At 29.6% G+C, this 21,781-nt stretch overlaps 1 pseudogene; it reads left to right on the top strand.

Moving 5' to 3' along the window:
- The first annotated feature begins 19,382 nt into the window (after positions 1-19,382).
- LOC132944812 (uncharacterized) lies at positions 19,383-21,156 on the top strand (annotated as a pseudogene).
- Positions 21,157-21,781: the final 625 nt, after the last annotated feature.

The following is a 21,781-nucleotide window of genomic DNA, read 5'->3' as shown; positions in this document are numbered from 1 at the left end:
TGGTATAAAAGTTATGTTGCAACAAAAAATTAATATTTTGATTCAAAATTTAAAAAAAAAAGGTGGGCAAGTGGGTTTTGCTCAAAATGTTATTTTGTTTTTCCGGAAGCTTTTGAAAACTATTGGGAATTTCAAACCTTCCTAAAGTACCAACTAGATTCACTTTCCCATCAAATAAGATTCTGAAGTTGAAAATCGAAGCTTTATTTCGACTACTAATCGTGTACACAAGACACAAAAATAAAAAAAAAATAAAAAAAAGTGAGAGAGTGTGTGAGCTCACCATTACATTCTGGGGAAGTAAAACTTATTTCATAAGTAATTGGGCCCCTGAAATTATAAGTAAATTTGGGAGAGAGTGAGAAAAATCAACAAAATAGAAAAAATATGTAATTTACGATAGACATTCTCGTTACATTATATACATGGAACACAATTAATAAGACGTACTTGATATTAAATAGGTAACATATATTTAAATATCTACAACAAATTTACCATAATTATTGTACTGGCATTATATTAACAGATTACAGGTAATAGGTTTATGATAACAATATTATATACAAGGAACAAAATTAATTTTACAAAATCGTAAATAGGTAACATAATATTATCTTTAAAGATTTATCTAACAATATAAGACGAGCGAACCGCCATAAACACACAGCGTGAACTTACACATGTCAAACTGCACAGGATCGACACGGTTTTCCAACCGCAGAATCTAATCTATATGGTCGCCTCGAAGAGTCGGACCGGATCTCATCTTTGCGGACCAACGATGGTGTACCACACCAAAAACACAGTTGTCTGCCGATCTTCAGCAGTCACCTCCCGGAGGACGAAAGGACCGGCCTACGTCTAATATTCGTTTAGGTGCAGCAGCCTCTTGCAGCCGGTTTACCGTCGTTATCGGCTGCCAAGACTACGTTCTCCGGTTCGTCAATCTGCTGTCCGGCAGACATATTTTCTTCAATGACGTTGAATTCGACCGGACGTGGACATATCATCATCAAAGGCGTTGGGACAGGATCCATTACCAATCGAAGCAATAACCTTGGTCTGCTCAGCCGTTATAACAAATCTCGTCGGCCGCGGAAAAGTTAGTACAGACAGTACGAAGTTTATCGTATTGCCGCCGCTCTCAAGGATTTTCCTAATGCGTCCAAGAGGATAATTTTATTTGCAGACGACCGTGTTCTTACGTCTGTAAGTGACTGACCGGATAGGGTTGGTTTTCGGCTTTTGGACCTGCGTAGTCGTGGACGTATTCAACGTCCTGGCTGTCGACACGTTTTCACTACAGAGATAGTCTATTACATTTTCTTCAATAATAGTATTTTGGTTTTCTAGGAACGAATTACTAATTTCCACGCATAACCGCGGATTCTATCGAGTCACCCACGATTTCTAAGAATTCGAGTTGATCCGGATTTAACTGAAAAAGAGTCATGTCGATTTCCTCTTCGTTGGACAACGTATGCGGGTGTAACGTCTTTTTAACGTAAAAGTTACCATGCTATGCATTAGAAAAATAGAGAAAACACATGCGGGTGAAATATCCTCTATTTCTCTTAAAAAATGTAATAATATTTGTAATAATATTAAAATGACTTACATTGCACTAACTACATAAATAATTAACTATGTGTTTGGGGCATAGGTGTAGATTTTAAGACAACACGCTTTCCCATGGACCATATTATCGTTCAACAATTTCATAATTAATTAACTTTAATTCGTTAAAAATAATTTTAAATAAACCTAGATTTCATTCAATCAGTTTGCTATATTATAAACTTTCGGTTGATTTAAATTCTATTATACATGTCGTAGGTATTCTATTAACTTTGAAGATATTATTATGTTTGATCATAAGTTTAATAAGAGTAAAGAAAAATCTAATACTAAATATGTTATACGACAATGTACTTTAGCTTTATACAACCATCCGCTACCAAGTACAAAAAAATATGTTTTAAATACCAATATTATTATATTATAATTAAGTATGTATATTAATTATTTGTATTAATTTAATACCTAGTTAATTCTATTTGCATTTTCTTAATTTCTAGAAATTACTGTAATATAATAATTAATAACCAACTCTCTCTTTTTACCACGATATGTGCTTACAACGAGAACCAAAACTTAATTTATTTTGTCTCATAATTGATTGTATATATTAGTTGTAATGATTACAATTATGAATTATGATATAAGAAAAATACAAAAGTATAATATTGAAATTGAATTATATAATATTTTATATTAGAAAGAAATTTAACATTGAATTTTGAATAATCGAGCTGTTTAAAATTATAAGGTACGAACGAACATACACAATTACATAAAATATGAACATTGCACCTGCCAATATTATTATACCTACGCTTAGCTATACATTAAATAGGTTACAGTTGGAATATTATGTTATATTATCATTAAATGCAGAATTTCTTAAAACATTTTCCAATTTCTTACTTAGGTTTCATGTTCGAATCAGATTACGACGTTTGGTGTATTGTAACAACAGAGTGACATGTCAATAATATAATATTGCCATCTTCATATAACCAAAGAAACGATAGCTAAGAAAAAAAAACCTTTACCTAACTGGGCTATCAGCTACATTGGATTTGTCTAAACCCTCTGCGGTCACCGTGAAAGTTTCTTGATGTCTGAAATTGAAGTGATATTACCCGGGGATGGCGCGAGGGGCCAAGAAACGGTTTGCATCAGTTAAACGACCCGAGAGGGAAATTTCACGGTCGAACTAACTCGCTTCCACTCGCCCACTCGTCTTGGGAGATACGCAGTTAAAAGATAACTGTGATCAATAAATTGAAACACAAGAATAAGAAAAAAATAAGGAGAAAAAAACGGAGGAAAAAAGTCATCTACTCAAATGCAAAGTGCTTTTTTCTCTCTTTACGGCTGAATGAGATTATCTAATTTATACTCAACGACGTTATCAAAACCATACCACTCGGGTCTTATTACGTCTGTCCTTACCAATATACCTGTTAATTTCATTTTGACAGTAGTTTAGGGTATTTCGATGCGGCATACTCGCTGTTGCATCCAAATAATTATCGTTTGACGTTCTTCACAGATCAAAAATTATTTAGTGTACTAAGCAATACATTGATCGAATCAAACTCAATCAAACAGAAAGCCATAGAATATATCATCAATATTCGGTTACTGATGTCTTATTGAATTTTTTGGTGAAATGATTTCTAATAAATATGGAATATATTCAAATCCACCTTTTTTTAATTTTTAATTTTGAACGAAATATGTTAATAATATTATAAGATTTAAAGATTGATCGTCCGGGCGGAACATGTGCTTCACAACATCATTGGTTAAAACCCAGCTACGTTCGGCCCCTGTCACGTACAGCTGTCCAGAGAGATGGAGATAGACTGCTGTCATCCCCGCCGCAGTACAGAGGTCCTATCGTACCTAAAGGTTATAAACTAAGAAATATAGTTTTGAAATTATTATATCTATTCTAAAAGCGTCGTGTACTATTGTACAGGTAGGTAGGCAGGTACTATTACTTAAACCATAATAATGCAATAAGCCAATAAGTCTAGGAAAAAAAAAGTTGTACTAATTGTATAATAACACAGTACGCCTGAAAAATAAATTATTATTTATTATTTACTCAAACGATAAACAATATTATAAGTGTGTACGCGTTTGCATAAAAAACTTTTTTTTTTTTCCAGTAAGCATCCACCCACATAATAATGCACTGCAGTAACTTTCGGCGTATCGATTTCTGTCCATCCGTTGTAAGAGGTCACAAAAATGTTGTATTTAAATGAACGATGATGATAATAATAATAATATCGTCACGAAAATCGGCGCGGTGTAAAAACAACTAATAATAATTGTCACGATTATTAGGTAGGTGCCTATAACCTATACTATAATATGTAGTGACGAATGACCAGCTAGTGGAGACCTCTGCGCAACGATATCCATTTGCCGGTCCGCCACCGGACATCGTCGTCGGCGATAGTGACCGACAGTGGCGCGTGACGTACATGCGTGTATTGTATAATATATTATTATTACAGCGGTCGGTGGCTGTAACGGAGGGGGTGGGGGGGGGTGGAGGGGCAGTATCGTCGTCCATCGGTCAACGTTGTTCGCGGTCAACCGGGCCCATTTGATATCCGGCCCGGAACTTTCGACCGCGTCAAGTTGTCTCCGGGTCTGCGAGGGCGCGCGCGGTCGGGGTGACAACTGTAAGCCCCCGACCACCACCCGTAAATTCTCCACACACACACCCCTACCATACCGTAAAAGCGACAAAATCGTCCACGTGGTGGCACTGTCTGCGCACTTATATTATATATGTATATAACTTTACATAGATCTATACACACATATATACATATTATATTATATTATGTATCGCCGCAGCAATATAACACACGGCATTTTGACAGACGCTCCTCCGCTAACCGGATCTGGGACGTAATTAACGTAATGGATCCCGGTGTTCCGCGCAAAGTGCATAAATGTCGCGCAGACCTCGTTCGAGGGGTAGCTGGTATAATATATAAATATATCGCGGCGGCGGGAGGGTAGACGGCTGACAGCTCGCGGTAAAACACTGTTGCCGCGTCGGTATAGGTACCTACACTATTATATTGTACAATATACCTAATATAGTAATATATAATATGTATTTCTGTGCTCGCGCGTTATATCATTATTATCTATCGTACGATACGCGTATACAACGACGGCGATGCGACTGCAACATTATAACGATTCGTGGCACCGCGAAGCGCATCGGCCCCGGTATCTGCAGGTCACAATTTATATTTTGCGTGCATTCATCACTTTCACAGCTCATTTGCGCACAATTTACACGAACATTTCGCCAAAGAAATTCGAAGCGCCGATGCGGCTGTGATGGAGTTGCGAACCACACGAGCACTATTATCGACTCGGACGATCAGCTACGAATCATTGGAGCTCTGTTACGCGTGCTTATGGCTCCTTTTTATGTCTGCAAACATGCCGTGAGTCAGGAGAGAGAATGATTGACGACATTAGACGCTTTGCGCTCAATCACATTAGGCCTGTTGTTCTAGACAATATTATTGATTTTGTTTTTTTTTATCGACTTTACCCAAGATGGGGACTTTTAAATGCCTCAATGTGCATTTTTTTACTAAACTATTAAAATGTAATTTAAAAACTTTAGCGTTCTACTAATATTTATAAGATAATGATTCATATTTTACTATATATATGATATACCTAGGTACAGTATTAATACTATACATTACTCAAATATTATAAAATCTTAGACTAGAAAAATGAACGTGATCGTATAAATGTTTTTAAAAATTGTTTAAAAAAAAACTATTATAACATGTTGAAAATATTCTGAAAACAATAGTTTATTTAATTTTGTGTTTGATCGATTTTCATGATAAATGGAATTTGATAACCTAGGTCTTAGTTAGGTACTATATTAAGTTCAACTTAGTTACATATCATTATTATTCGCAGATCGAAATACATGAAAGTTACTATGAGTTTGAGATATAAGAATGTTCTTAATTAACTATTATGAACGTTTTAAAATATACATTTTATATTATGTGTATTAATTTACGTACCTATATTTGAATATAACATGTATGTAATATTTTTAATTTCTTCGTTCTTAACCGTCATACATGATGTGGATACTATTTCTATATTATATAATTTTATTGAAATAAGATTTCATACAAATAACAATTCTAAATTTTTTTTCCTGTTTAATTTTTTTCCCTGATTTATATGGTGGAACCGTATTTTTCAGGAATACTTTAGGAAAAAAATCGCTCAAGACAGTATAAAAAGGGACAAAACTGTTGAGTATATACGACAATTCGTATCATTATAAAATGATATTTAGTCGAGATAATAAAGTAAACAATTACCTACTGACAATTGTGTGTTATAATATAGTGATAAGCCCTGTTATTCATTCAATCAGTTACAGTAAAAAAATGATGTGTGATTAGGATCGTTAATTAAACATCGAGGTTGCAGATAAAAAAACGTCGTAGACAGTCACATGTGGTTTGGTAGCCCTCCGAAGCTACATATAGTAAGTGCATACTTCAACATTTGATGTATTATCGTGGATTTATATACAAATCAAGATAAAATACAACTAAAAGAAGGGAAGTTAATTAAGAAAAATATATATATTATATATATACCTGTCGGAGTACAGCAATCACAGAACTGTATTATTGTATCGCTTATTTTTTGTTTTCTTACACAACCATAATAAATTGATCAATTTAAATGTAAGTAAATTTGATGATTATAGATTTTTTTTTTAAATTAAATTTAAAAACAAAAACCATATAAATTAAAATACAGCATTTTGTGTTTAAAATATCGTTTTTTGTGCAATATTTAAACTAGGAATCTGGACTTGCTGCGTCTAAAAGACTCATCCAATTTTCTGATTTTAGAATATGATTAGGAAACGTTAATTTGTAGGATTATATTTCTAGATTGTGTTGAGTTATTAAGATTATAATTTTATTGTATATTGAAAGATAATATAGCGTCTTAATGATCAGTGATTTTGAAGTATATATACGTTTGTAAATCCTCATTATTAATATTTTTAGTAAATATATGATAAATGCGACAAGTTTTAGTTTTACCCGTGACACGAGTATAATTATTTATACACGAAATTAAATTACATTTAGATAATCACAGAATTTATTTTAGTCATTTATATCTATATAGTATAACAATAATATTTTAATTATTTTGTGTATTAAGTTTTCTGTGTACAAAAATGATTTCCGACAAGAATGATTTTACTATGTTTTTTTTTTTTTTTGATGTGGTGCGTGTTAAATGGTGTTCTTTATCATGGTTTTAGGTCAAGTGACTGTTTAATCTTCAAACAGCGGAAAGTCTGTTAATTATCATAGAATTCGGGAAGAAAAGTTATTGATCTTGTTAGGGAGTGTCCTATGTTTGCTCTTATGATTTCTGGGTAACAAGCGCATTAAAAATCCGGTGCACAGGTGTCTCCGTGCAAAGGTACCCGGATGAGAACTTGTTAATCCGATTAAGCGTATACAAACATGAGCGAATTTTGGCTGGGTAAAAACGTTTGAGAATATATAAAATGTACACAGTATAAAATGCGACAAGTAAACATGAGTGACTTGTGTGAAGAACACCAGTACGTAATACGAAAATATTCAAGAAACTTAGCCACGCAAAATACATTTATTTTACTGTTCTCTTGTCGGATAAAATATTTTAGAAAAAAAAACTTTCATAATATAATATTAATGAAACATGGTTCTAGTTCTAACTTTTGTAAAGTTTAAAGACTGCAAATAATGAATCCACTGTATTATAATACGAATATAATAAGTGTGAGTAGGTAACATACAAAATATTTTTGTTTATTTCGTGTTCTCATCTAAATAATCTTTTAATTATAATTGATAATGTGGTCCAGTATGTGTTATGAACAGTTTATTTTCAACAACAATGTAATACTATGGAGCATGGATTGAGAATAACATTTAGTTGTATTTTAATAACATTCAATTAAGAACGAACAATTTTACTCAGTTATATTTTTACTCAAGTAGGTAGTCATTTATAGTAATTTAAGTTTACTTCCACATTATTTGTATTTACTTTTTTAGAAACTTGATAATTTTCAAAATGTTTGTACTTATATAATCGTGTATTTTAATATTTTTTACAACATTATGATTAGGTGTAAAGAAAGTTATTTCAAACAAGAAAATATTATATATATTTTAATGAGTAAGAAATTAAGAATACCAAATTGTTTTTTTAAAAATTGAATTAAAGGAAATGGACAATATTAATTATATTATACTGTAACATACTTATAGCATCAAAAAATCTCCTAACTCACTTTAACGCTATGGAAAAAATGGTTTACCGAGTGGCGGTTTAAAGTCAATCAAAGTAAATCCGTTCACACAACCTTCACTCTCTGACATACTCCTTGTCCTACAGTTTTTCTTCTCCAAAAATTAAATACCTCGGCCTTACTCTGGACCAAAAACTAACGTGGGCTCAGCACATTAGAACTAAAAGATTAGCATTGAATTATCGTCTTGGCATGCTTAAATCCTTATTATGCAATAATAAATATACCTCCATTAGAACTAAACTGCTTATTATCAAACCAATATTGAAACGGACTTCAGCTTTCGGGCAATGCAAAAAATACAAAAATCATTAAAATTCAATTTTTTCAAAATATTGTCCTTAGAAAACTAACGAACGCTTTACCCTACGTATCAAATCATACACTTCATACCGACTTAAAACTCAGTAAATCAATAACTGATGAAGCAAAAATCTTTTATTAAAGATTTCATAACCGTTTAAATAATTATCCAAATCAACTAATAAAAAACATGGCCACTCCCAAAATACCTGGCAATCCTCCATGACGCCCAAAGCGTAAGTAGTTTCGTGATCTATTAAATTAAATTAACCAACAAACAAACAGAAAGTGTCATAAATTGGTGTCAACAAAATTCTCATGACCAGGTAATTGTAACTTTTATCACATATTCTCATTGTGATACAGACTGTTTATTACTTGTAAAAATAAAAATAATATTGTAACAAATAATAATAATAGTATAAAATATAATTCAAGGCCATTAAAACAAATCTTTTATAAAAATAAATATGAAACTCAATTATTTTCATTGTAAAGATAATAAAACCTAAAACTGTTTGAAAGTAGAATGGTATAGTTATTGGAGTTTTCGTTTGTTTTGTTGTATACTGTTTTTTAAATACTTATTTTGCTGTATACCGACATCTCACGTTTGAACACGTTTTAAAGCCTGTGGGCTAAACAAAGTTTGTGCATAAAATTATAACTAATTGCCCGTACTCGATATTATTATCAAGTAGGATGTATTCCGTTATTGTACTCAAATTTTTTTTTAAGACAACAGTTAACAACTGTAAGGTATCAGTTTAAAGATTAACATTACCTTTGCAACTTTAAAACTTTCAAATGTTGTAATAAAATCCCAAGGTCTTTTTCATAACAATCTTGGACTGGTAGTTTAAAACCAACCTTCTATTTATTTAGTGAATCTCTTGTATAGTCAGTATATTGTGTATTATCAGTTATAATAATTATTGTTCGTACAAAGGTATAACAATTGTTTTTTTTTTTTTAACTTTTCGTAGATTATTTTAAAAATGTATATTATTCAAAACAGATATTATTAAAAAAACTATTAATTTTAGATCTTTTGTTCATAGTATACAATACCAGTATCATATCACCTTGCTTACATCCATGCATAAAAATTGCATCTATTTTAACGGTGAGGTCAACACGATAATATAACCAGTATGTACATATTCAATTTCGCACAGTTAGTTATATTTTCCATGGTTTTTTGCACAAGATAGAATACATATATAGATTGTACTTTCGTCGTTTGCCGACCATTGGCGATTAATTGTTTTTTCTATAATAAGTTTCGTGTCTTATAGATTTAGTGATAGATCACTATATTACATTACATTGATGGTAAATTCATTAAAATAGAAAATAGAAATAGAAAAAAAACGATTTCCAAGAAAATATTATTACCTAATTCACTAAATGCTGAACTAGTGGGTTATTCGATGATTTGCGTTAATCGTTTAGATTAATTAGCGGTATTCGCTAGATTCGTAATTGTTTAATCTGAACTCTGAACAATTTAAAACTTCCACAGGGCTGTGTATGGCCCGTCTAGTGTCAGATTCAGGTATTTCTTCATTATTAAACATAATGCGTGTTAGATACGGCATACGTGTTATTTAATAACCGACATATTTTAATAAACGCTATGAACGCGTAATAATAACGTAATGAACGCCAAATACTGATACTAATAACTAATACTTTCATTCATGAACATTTTTATACTTAGATAATACGAATTAGTATTATTATCATTGATCCCTGTCCATATGAATATTATAATTAATAGTAAATTATTTTTTTCTGACAGTTTAATTTAAACCATGTACCCTAAAACAAAATTATAATAATATTATTATATAAAATATTGTATGTCATCAAAACACATAAATATAACTGCTTAAGACACGAGTGTTACAATATTTATACAATGATATTATGTAAAATAATAAAAATGGATACATATAACCGTTTTAATATAATATTATAATAACGTTTACACAGATTTATGACGAAGTTGTTTCATATGTAAAATTAATTTGAAATAATATTAAATCTAAAATGTTGTTTCCACCTAAGAGCTTTTTGTCCACTAGTAAAAGAAACAAAAACGTAATTGAAATTGTTTAAAATAAATTCATTTTTCACAAATTACCTTATTTAAAATAGTATGTTCAACAATGTGTCATTATAATGCGCAGTGTAAATTACATTTAACATATTTAGGAACATAAAAATTAATCACAATTTGTGGATGAATGGCATTTTACGCTAAAGGCTAAAATATAATTGTTTATAATATAATAATTGACATTAAAACTATTTTATTTTTCATCAGCTACCACGTTTAAAATTTATTAGTGTATGACACTTGTTCAAAACATTTTATTTTAAGAAAAAATGTTTACTAAAAAAAAATATGTAATTTATTTAGGTACCCACATAATTTGTTTTGTTTGTATAAACGTACATCTAATTTTATGAATATTATTAATTATATTTCATATATTTTTATACAATATTTTTAATTCAAACTTTTTTGAATATTTTATAGTAGGTACGTATTTTAAACTTTTAAAGTTCATTAAATATTGGTATAAAATTAGCAATATACCGGCAACTAAAAAGTATAATGAATACGTTATATATGAACAATTACATTAACCTACTGAAATCTATTTTAACACAAACAAAATATATTTTAGCTAATTAAGTGCATTAGTGTTTACATTTGAAAAAATATTGAAAAGTTTTGATTAATTTATGATTCATTATTATTATGTTCTTATTCCTTGTGGGTACTTTAACTGATGATAAATAGTTATATAATTTTTATAAGATGTTTAAATACAAATCAATTACATTAACAATTTTTTATACTCAATATTATAAGCCTCCTCAATTGCTAACTGGAATACTCCATCTAATTTGTCTGGAGGACCAAATTATAAAAACATATTTAATACAAATAGTTAAATTTTTTTTGTAAGCTGTTAAGCACAGTTTATTCTTAACCTATTTTTTCAATTTAATTTCTTTTGTATATCTATGTAAATTAGTATAAGAAAAGCTTATATGACCTGCAGTTTGGGTTAAGAATATTAAAAAAAAAAAAATGAATTCAATACATAGATGGTATATTGTATAATATTATTGTGATATTTATTATTTTCATAAATATTATTAAGCTTCAGTACTTTGAACTTGATTAATCACTGAGATTTAAACTTAATGACAATGTATATGTGTTCCCATTATTTCATTTAAGACCATAAAATCCCTTAAATCTATTCTTCTCTGTTATCCTTTTCTTGGATTAACTTTATATAATGAACAACTTAACACGTAAGACACAATAACAGAACGGCTCGACAGCGATAACTATTTGAATTCAAAAAATAATGGGATCCGCGACACTAGAAAAATTGTGCACGTTATTACACTAGTTATTTATGCTCTAACTAAAATTTAATTAAACTTTTTTGTTTTTGCTATCTTTGAGATTAATTCTCTTACGTTTTGTAATAAATAAAAGTAGGTAGGTACACTATTTTTATTAGGAGTAAAGTCCATATGGAGGTCATCATAAATAATTTATTAACGTACAACAATTAATTGTTCCACATACCTTACAGCATTTATGTGTACCTTGTAAGCTGTAGCTAGTATCTTGTATATTATTATAGTAGTTACCATGATTTATTCGATATATAGCATCTAAATACATTTTCGAAATATTACTTTGCAAGGAATGGTCAAAACAAAATCATCATTCCTAGATCAGACGTTTAGTATGTAATTAATAAATCAAATAGTGCTGAATGTTATATTAAATTAAGATAATTTAACGTTATAATAACGTTGATTTTATTGATGGACCATGTATTCAATGTTATAGCTATGTTGGAAAATATTACAGTATTATATTGTATAAGCGTCTCAATATTATAATATCAATATTGTTAAATGTTGCTTACGTAATACTTCCTTCAAGTATCAACGATTTCTTTTTCTTATCAGATTATTGGATTCCGGTTTACGCATGTTAAAGTATGACACAGATAATGAAATGTCGAAGGTACCTATTACCTACTAACCACTAGGTATGATGTTCAAATAACACGCAATATTGTCGATAGACGAAAATGTTTACGTTAAATGTTGAAATACGTACTTACAGTATGTAGCTTATACAGTCATACCTAGATAAAATACACTTATATACAAGGATAAAGGAAGTTGAAGTGTAATAAACCATCATTTGTGATTTATGAACTTATAATACAAATTATATAAGCGGAAAACAGCTGCCACTAAACTGTTTTATTATATTACGTCATGTTTTTACGCAAATATATTAAATGAAACATCAATATAAACGTAAGTAAATTTGTATGATTATAGATTTTTTTAAAGTTTAATACAAAAAAGTAATACCATATCAATTAAAATCTAATATATTTTTGTGTTTATAATAGCGATTTTAGATTCTGAGGGAAACGATTATCACATCTTTATAGTGTGTGTTTTTAATGTCTGTAAATATTTTTTCAAGTAGAAATAATAATTAATTTCAAACGTCAGCATTTTTTATGACATAAAAGTAAATCTGGTTGGTATTTTTGATGGGCCACATCAGAAAATTTACAATTATTTTTTGAAGCATCGTGAAAAAAAAAAAATAAAAACGGCGTTTTTTACGCAAAACCAGTTTTCAACTAAATAAATCGATTGAGTTTTTTTGGTTTAACCAAAAACCTTATAACTCTAGATACTTTAAATTTTCACTAGATGTCTCAACAAACTTGAAGATGTAATACAAGGTTTCTCATGCAAATGTTGTTATAAAAATAAATTAAAGATTTTTCTATAAGAATTTGAAGTTTATAGTTTGACAAAATTCATCAAAATCTCAAAAATGTACTAAATATTTTGTAGTTACAAGTTTATTAAATAAAATTTTTTTTTTTAAATGTAAAAATAAACATCTCATAAGTAGTCCATGCAGTTACTAACAAATCTAAAAATATACACAAACACAGTTTTTTTATTGCTATTTTAAGTTCAAATTTTGACGAAATTAAATACTTAAACGATGAATTACGATCGATGTAATTTAAAAATACTATACACTATATAAATATATAATATATATATATATATATATATCATAAATAAGTCAAGGTACACAAAAATAGTTGTTTTATAATTAAGTTCTTATTAATAATTAAAGAAAAAAATATGCAGATATATATGTATATCACAATTATGCAGATCATTTGGAGTATTGGAAAAAATATCCAAGAACAAAACATCCTGCATACAATATCCAAGTAAATATATCTAAGGTTAAAATATCATACTGATGGAAAATAATAAATAATAAATGAAAATAGAAAATTTAGAATAAGATTCATAAGATTAATACAATTTTTATAAATTAAAAATAAATTAAATTATTCCAGTTAAAAACATATTTAAAAAAATATTGAATTTCCTAAAGTGTATATAAATATCCAAGTGCTAACGATTAACTATTCTTGATAAATACTAATATATTTATACGATATGTATAGGGAAAAGATTTTTATAAAATAATTATTTAATATTATATAAAATTGTCTTGTCGCAGTGTTAGTGATTGAACTCCTCCGAAACAACTCGACCGATTTTGATCAAATTTTCTGTGTATATTTGGTAGGTCTGAGAATATATTTTAGGCTAATTTAAAAAGGAAATTGATCACCCCCAGAGGTGCTCAAACAGGAATTTTGAGATTTACGATAGACATTTTTGTTTATTAATGGTGGCTATGGATACAAACAAATAGAAAATATTCAAATTAAACAAAATAATAATATTAATCTCAAATCCTAAACCCATAGCAACCCATATTATTTTTTTTAATTTGAATATTTTCTATTTGTTTGTGTCATTAAAAATTCCAGTAAGATGCCATAGTGACAATTTTTGTCGTAGAACAAATGTAGACAAGTCTGGTAAATGTTTATTACGATTTTCTCTATCAGACTTGATAATAATTGTATAATAATGAATAAAAAAGATTTTTAATATATACATTATTATTATATAACAAAATATATTATATACTAGCTGATCCTGTGCACTTCGTTGCCCGTTAAATATACCAACTCTATATGACTCAAATTTTGTTCCTTTCGTTATTTAATATTCGGTGAATATTTATTTCAAAATTGATCTTAACTTTTCTGTTGCCTGGAATAAAAATTCTGTTTCGCAGCAGTATATTATCAGGTAGGCAATCTACTTGTGGTAGATCGCGGACTGAGTGCTGTTTGTACGTAAGTGTATGATTTAACTCTTCAAAGTGTTGGTATCAATGTTATACCAAGTTCGTCGTTTTTACTTAATTCCACCTACAGTGGATTAATATATTCAATTTATACATAATCCTAACCTAATCTAAACGTACTAAAATCCGATGAATAAAAAAAACCAAATTTAACCATTTTTAAATTAGCCTATCTTCTTCTCAAAGATCTGCACACGAACATTAATTTATATAATATAATATAGCTGATCCTGCGCACTTCGTGGCCCATAAAAAATGACAAAAAAATTGTGATTGTTCAACTCCTTTTTGGTGTAACTCACTGCAGTAAGTGCAACTCAGCCACTCTGGTAGGCATTGTGCGAAAATTCGATTTGATGCATGCTTGTCCCTGATCTGCCCGATTAACCAATAGCAACCAATAATAAATAAATACCATTTCTATTATAACCAATAGCAACTATTTAAAAACAAATATTTCCTTCGTAAATCTCAAAACCCCGGTTTGAGCACTTCTATTAATTGGTCGTAGCGTGATGTTATATAGCCTATAGCCTTCCTCGATAAATGGACTATCCAACAAAAAAATAATTTTTCAATTCGAACCAGTAGTTCCTGAGATTAGCGCGTTCAAACACACAAACTCTACAGCTTTATATATTAGTATAGATTATACATTATACATAATAATATATATTATACGAATGTATATAATTACAATTATTATTATTATATATATATATATATATGTGTGTTATTGTAATTTATAATAAACATAAATAATAATTGGAACATTATTTAGTTTCAGTCAAGCCGTTTTGGAGGAGTTCAATAACAAACACTGTGACATGACATTTTTATATATTTGAGGGAACGGCAGGTCAAGTTCCAGCAATGCCAGTGTATCTTTACACGAACCAATTTTCCCAGTTTTTCTAACCCATATATCTCTGTTTTCTCTTAAGATAAATTTTTGAAATTTAAAACATAAATCAATCTCGAGTAGCTTAGAGTCCTATAAGAAAATGAGCCCTTAATTCTGTGCCGTTTCAAAATGGGATGATTAAAAAATTTTCAATATTGTTACTGACTCACTGACTCGCTGACTAATCATCCAAATTATAAGACACTTCCAGTATAGGTAAAAACGTGGAATTTGGCACAAAGGTAGGTTTTACAGTGTAACTAAAAGGAAAAATCTAAAAGTTGAAGTTCGTACATATTATTTTAATTCACAGTAACTTCACTTTACACAATATTATCACATTCTTATCGGCAACAACATTGTCCACCGGATCTCGACGGAAAAAAAACTATTGAAAACTAAACGAAAACTATGTTGTTTATAACTTAAGTCTCAATATAATATGATAAAATATTGTTTTGTTTAGTTACAGGTTTTTGATTTTACAGACTTCTAAAAACACGGCATAAAGTGTCCCGTTTTAAGTTTTTCGGGACAGTTAATCATCACAGTGGTCAAAAAACGGACAATGCCGTTGATTAATTAATTAATTATAAGAAATTTGTTAATACATAAGTTTATTTAATTGTACTATTAAACTTGAAACGGCTGTTGCTACAGATTTTAAATTGTTCACATATTTATTTTTTATGGACCGCGTGTCTGCAAGATTATAATGATTATCCGTATTAAATTAGTAATAAATATTAAATCACATGTAATAAATAGTAGGTTTTAAGAGAAATTTTAAATTCAAAACATTGTTAAATGTAAACTATCCTTGACTATAATACCAATAACGTATAATTTTATACAATACTAATCATCGTATAAATATTTTTCTGTTACATCAATATAATACTTACTGATGGATACAAGTAGGTATGCATATCATTATACTTTTTAAAAAAGTTTAGAAAATTAATGTTAAGATAAGTGATTCAAAAATGTTCATATTTTTTAGGTGAAGTAAGGAAATATTTGGCGTTAATAGGGAGGTGCTTAGGGGTATCAATTCCCGAATATTTCCTAACTTCACCTAAAAAATATGAAAATGATTAAATCATTTTATCAGGCTTGTTTATTTTAAGGTAAGCCAAAATTGTTTCTCCCACTACTTTTTTTTTTCATATGGTCACGTTATCAATAGCTACTAATCCACGGTCACTGATATGAATCTAGGAAAAAAAAAGCCCCTTACCAACAAACACTAAATATTATATGATTATGCTCTAATTATCGATATTATTGATTATTTTTTAAATTTTAACAACATTTAAAAGAAGGTTCCACGTAAGTAATTAATTCCTTAACCAAAAAATCTATTACAATGACCCACTTGTAACATACTGTACAGGAGATCGTCACCCACTTACAAACTTTTTTTTTAATTTAGTATGTAAGTCTAGATTTATTTTGTATAATTTTTGTATTATTTAATAACAATAGGTAAGTTTACTAAACATTATTTTAAATTAGATAATCATATAATATATTATATGGAATTGTTGTATATAATACTTTCAAAACTTTTGAAAATAATATGAAATATAAATAAAAATATAAAACAATCATAAAACAAAAATAAAACTATTCTATGAATATATAAAGTCATGCAATAAAATAAGTAATATTTAATTAAATAAGTATTACCTAATTCTTATAAAATAATATATTAATACAATTAGTATAAGAAACCAAAATAAAAAAACCACATGGTTTTCTATGGATATAAGTATATAACAAGGGTGATACAGTGGTTTTCTGACACACTATTTAGGTATTGTTTATTACAGTATGTAAATAAAAGTTTTTATCAAATTTATCAATTTATCTAATTAATGATAATTTTTTTTCTGGGCCTTTTTTTCCTAATAGGTACTGTTGTATGCGTATTTACGCCTATGGATTCGTCACATGCATGCAAATTATATTATAAATGTACTTTTAATAAGTAATATCTGCTTCAAACAGGACCAATATTACATCTAAGAATGTAAATGCAAATCTAATGTATAACAAATTTTACTAAGAACACAGGTGCAAATCACAGGGGGAATTAGCCCCGCAAATATACCATTAGCCCCCCCCCCACATTGATGTTGAAAATGTTAGCCCCTCCAGAAATTTTATTGGATTTGCGCCTACGAGTCTAAGAATTTACGTAAAGTACAGATATTTTATCTGTTTTACCGATATACACCCCCTGGACTAGACTCTTATAAAAATAATAAAAACTATCTATTATAAATAACATACATTTTGTGAAATTGTAAAAATTAAATACAATTTATTTTACTATTTCGAAAAGCTTATAAGTCTTGAAATAATAAATTTGTTATAAGTTATGTTTAACGTATTAGGTATAACGCGTGAATATATTATAAAGTTATAATATGTAATTTTACCAAAGTTTAGATTTGGTAGAACGTAATTAATTAAGTCAGAGGGGGAGAAATGTGAGCGGGTGAACAGTATAAAATGTCAAATAGGCACATAAATTATTTGATGAGGTTATTTATATTTTATACCAATTATTGTTGTATTATTATTTTATTTAATAGTTTCACATACTATAAAATACATGCTTGTAAAATGTAATGATGCAATACGTTATAATATGCTGTAGTACCTATATTATACTTAATGTTTTACTGTAGTTTTTTTTACGAATTCTTTTACACCATAAATGTTTTTTTATTAATTAATTCTATGACATAAACCTAATGAATTTTGTTGATTTATACTAAATTACCTATCTTGTAGAAAAAAACTCGTATTTCAAACGACTTAAAAAATACCGTTTTCTATAATGTATATACGCGTGTTATGTGCATTTAAGTTTTCACTCGTAAATTTCCCGTGTGCAATTACACAGAAAAATGAAAACCATTTACGACGTGCGATGAATTTTCATTGTACCTAATCGTACTTCTCTGTTTTATTTAAAAAAATCCCCGTAGGAAAAACCTTGCCTATAGTGTATATCAACGTTTTACAAAAATCTAGACGAAATACCGCAAAGACAGTAATAATTATTTAACCTAGGTCCGTTACTTGGTGGAACAGACTCAAAGCTCAAAGCCAGTGACCCGCGTAATTTATACGCTCGTGTATGGGATTGAATGTTTTGGATCGCATCAGTAAGTTTCCATCTCGCGTATATGCGTCGGAGAAACGCACAAGTCGCCGAAACCACGTGATGGTTGCACATATTAAACACACTTGACCAATATATAAAGTACAACGTTTATACGGTTTCACTTGCAATTTAACTCAGTTTAGGATTTCCGCAGCAACGCGACAACTGCTGCACGTGAAGAGACGTAGTTATACTGTTGTAACGTCGTTACTTTGAACTGACATTTAATTTTAATCCCTCGCTCGTTTCTTGTATTGTATTTTTTTTATTCCATACCTTTAATTATAATATAACGCGTGTAATCAAGCGAATAGGAAGTTTATTTTTATCTACCTCCTTTCATATTTTTTAAGAAAGAATCAATTAATACATCTACACCAAATAAATATTACATTTTCATATTACGTATATTATTAGCTGTAGTTGCATTCCGATTGGCAAATAGTGGCTAATAGAGTATCAAATGTGAACGAAATTACTTACAATATTATAATATTATCCTAAATATTAAAATATAATTAATAATTGTATACAAATTCCATTATTCAACGTAGTAGTTCGTTCACGAGTGGCTTAGTTTTGAAATAGATTAATATTAATTATAACTTTAAAATTAAGTTCATTGTACGAATATACATTTTATGTGCTCGTAGGTTTGGAGAAGTTTGTTGATATAATGATGGCTATTATAGCTGGTGACTGGTGTCAAGGAAATGCATTAGGTTGCCCATTGTTTAAGGTCAGTGGACTGCAGAAAGGACTGTACCACCGAAAGATACGGGATTTTGACCATCTAAATATATTTATTTTTACTTTATCAATATAATATATATGTATACATAACTAGTTAACTTATAATACTAATAGTTATTAGTTACGAATAAAACTATGCTATTTAAAACTATGAGACATTTTCGTTAATTAAATTTTTGTTTCAATTATTGCCGATAAATAATTTTTTGCTTGATCAAAAAACTTGAAATATGATACAAATATACAATATTTCACATGAGTTGTTAATATAGTAACTAAAAAAATGAAGTTGATCATAAATCTAAATGTTTTATGATTGTACGATTGTCTGAAGTTAGAACTCTGACAATATTCACAAAAATCGAAAAAATGTGCAAATTAATGTACAGTTAGAAATTTATAAACATTTTTCTTTTCATAAAATCATAACCAACATTTGAAAATGTAATAGAAGATTACAGAGAATGTTATTGAATTAAAATTAGTAAATAGCTGAAAGTAAGTTTCTTACTTGGATTAGAGATATCATGTAGATAAAAATGTATGACATTTATAATTCTTTTATTACCTATTTATTATATTGTTATAAATATTTGAAAACCTACGATGAAAAAACGCAAGAGAAATAAATAAATAGGTTACCTATTATATTAAGATTATTTAGAATTTATTTTATTATTAGTTATTACCATTGATTAAATATATTAAATATTATATGTAGAGCATGTAATCAATGTTATTACTTATTTATTTGTACATTATAAACTAGAATGGCACTTAGAATTAACTTAATTTTCATACTAGCTAGGGCATCGACTATCCATTAACATTATGTACCTATAATATGATTATTTTATTATTTAAAATATTCATAATATTATGATTTATATTCAGCTGTTTAGTAAAAAAAACAATTTCATAGGTTTCACGGCTTGTCTTATAGAGCAAAACATGTGAATTGAGTAAAATTCATAGAACTGGTGGCGAAGGTAGTGGAAATGCAGTGGTCTCCAGAAGGCGAATGATACATTAATAGCAAAGGACTCGAAGGACTGTTTTCCAATGGGTTGGACGATGTGTGAAACCGGTGAAGAGTAAAAGTGGATATGAAAAACAGGTGCAGAAGTTCCGGACAGAACTGTTGGCTGACGTAATAAAGACGCTGAAGCGTGTGATGGAACCGGAAGAACCGCTGTCTGTCCTGTACCACGGTGAATTTGGCCGTCACAATTTATTGTTCCGGTATGACAGCCGATGGCCGACCGTTGAACGCGCTGCAGGTGTATGATATGGCCACTATCTGGTACGGGTCACCGGCGCTGGATCTTATAAATTTAATGTACTTGAACATAGACCGCCAGACCAGGGACGATCACTTGGAAGAGTTGCTTGACGTTTATTGTAAGATGCTGGCCTCTGTGGCTAATAGTGCTTTGGTGCCGGACCACAGTCAGCTGGACGCAGAAATTCGCGATCATGGATGCTATGGACTGGTGCTCTCGTCGATGGGATGACGATTCACGAATGATGCTTAGAGATGATCAGACTCCGCCTGACTTGTCCAAATTGTTTGGCTTGACTGACGTAGAAGTGCTGCAGCTTTGGCTATCGTGGGGTGGAAGTTGTGCCACTGAATATGGACAGTTGATGTTTTTCAATATTATCTGGACATGACGTACACCGATAAAGTAGCCAATTGAGCATACAACACATGCTGATATCCGGGGTGGTTTGCCCTGAAATTATCTTGCCATCAACTTGGCGCTGCTGCTCATTATATTCTTTATCGGAACTCGATGCTAACAAACTACTTAAAGGTAAATGAGAACTATTGTTTAGAACTTAAGTTTCAATAAATGATAATAATTGTAAAAATATTATTTTGCATACAGGCTTTTTTTTTACACACGTCATGGTCTTTGGGGCAGAATTATGTAGATAGTTGGTTTAAAACAGGACTATCTTCTAAATACGCGGTAAAGAGCGTCCTGTTCGAAGTTTGATAGGACTAGTGATCATTGAACTAAAAAAACGTACAATGTTGTTAATGGATATGTAGAAAATTTTTAATATTTATTATTTAATACGTAAGTATCTGAGCGCACGGCAGGGCCCTTGCCAAGTTCCAATCAACTCCAGTCTATTTACATGAACGTCGTTAGCCAGTTTTCCTACCATCATATTCCTGCTTCCCCTTAAGATACACTTTCAAGATTTAAAACATATTTTAAGCTTAAATAGCTTAGGCAATTTTAAGCAATTTAGCATTTAATATAAATCCTTCCCAACAAGGTATAACATAAAAGTTTTCAATTTTGTTATTGA

This window comes from Metopolophium dirhodum, chromosome 5 (genome assembly GCF_019925205.1).
Source record: "Metopolophium dirhodum isolate CAU chromosome 5, ASM1992520v1, whole genome shotgun sequence".
NCBI lineage: Eukaryota > Metazoa > Arthropoda > Insecta > Hemiptera > Aphididae > Metopolophium > Metopolophium dirhodum.
The sequence above is the reverse complement of the archived record's forward strand: the minus strand, read 5'-3'. Positions and strand labels throughout refer to the sequence as shown.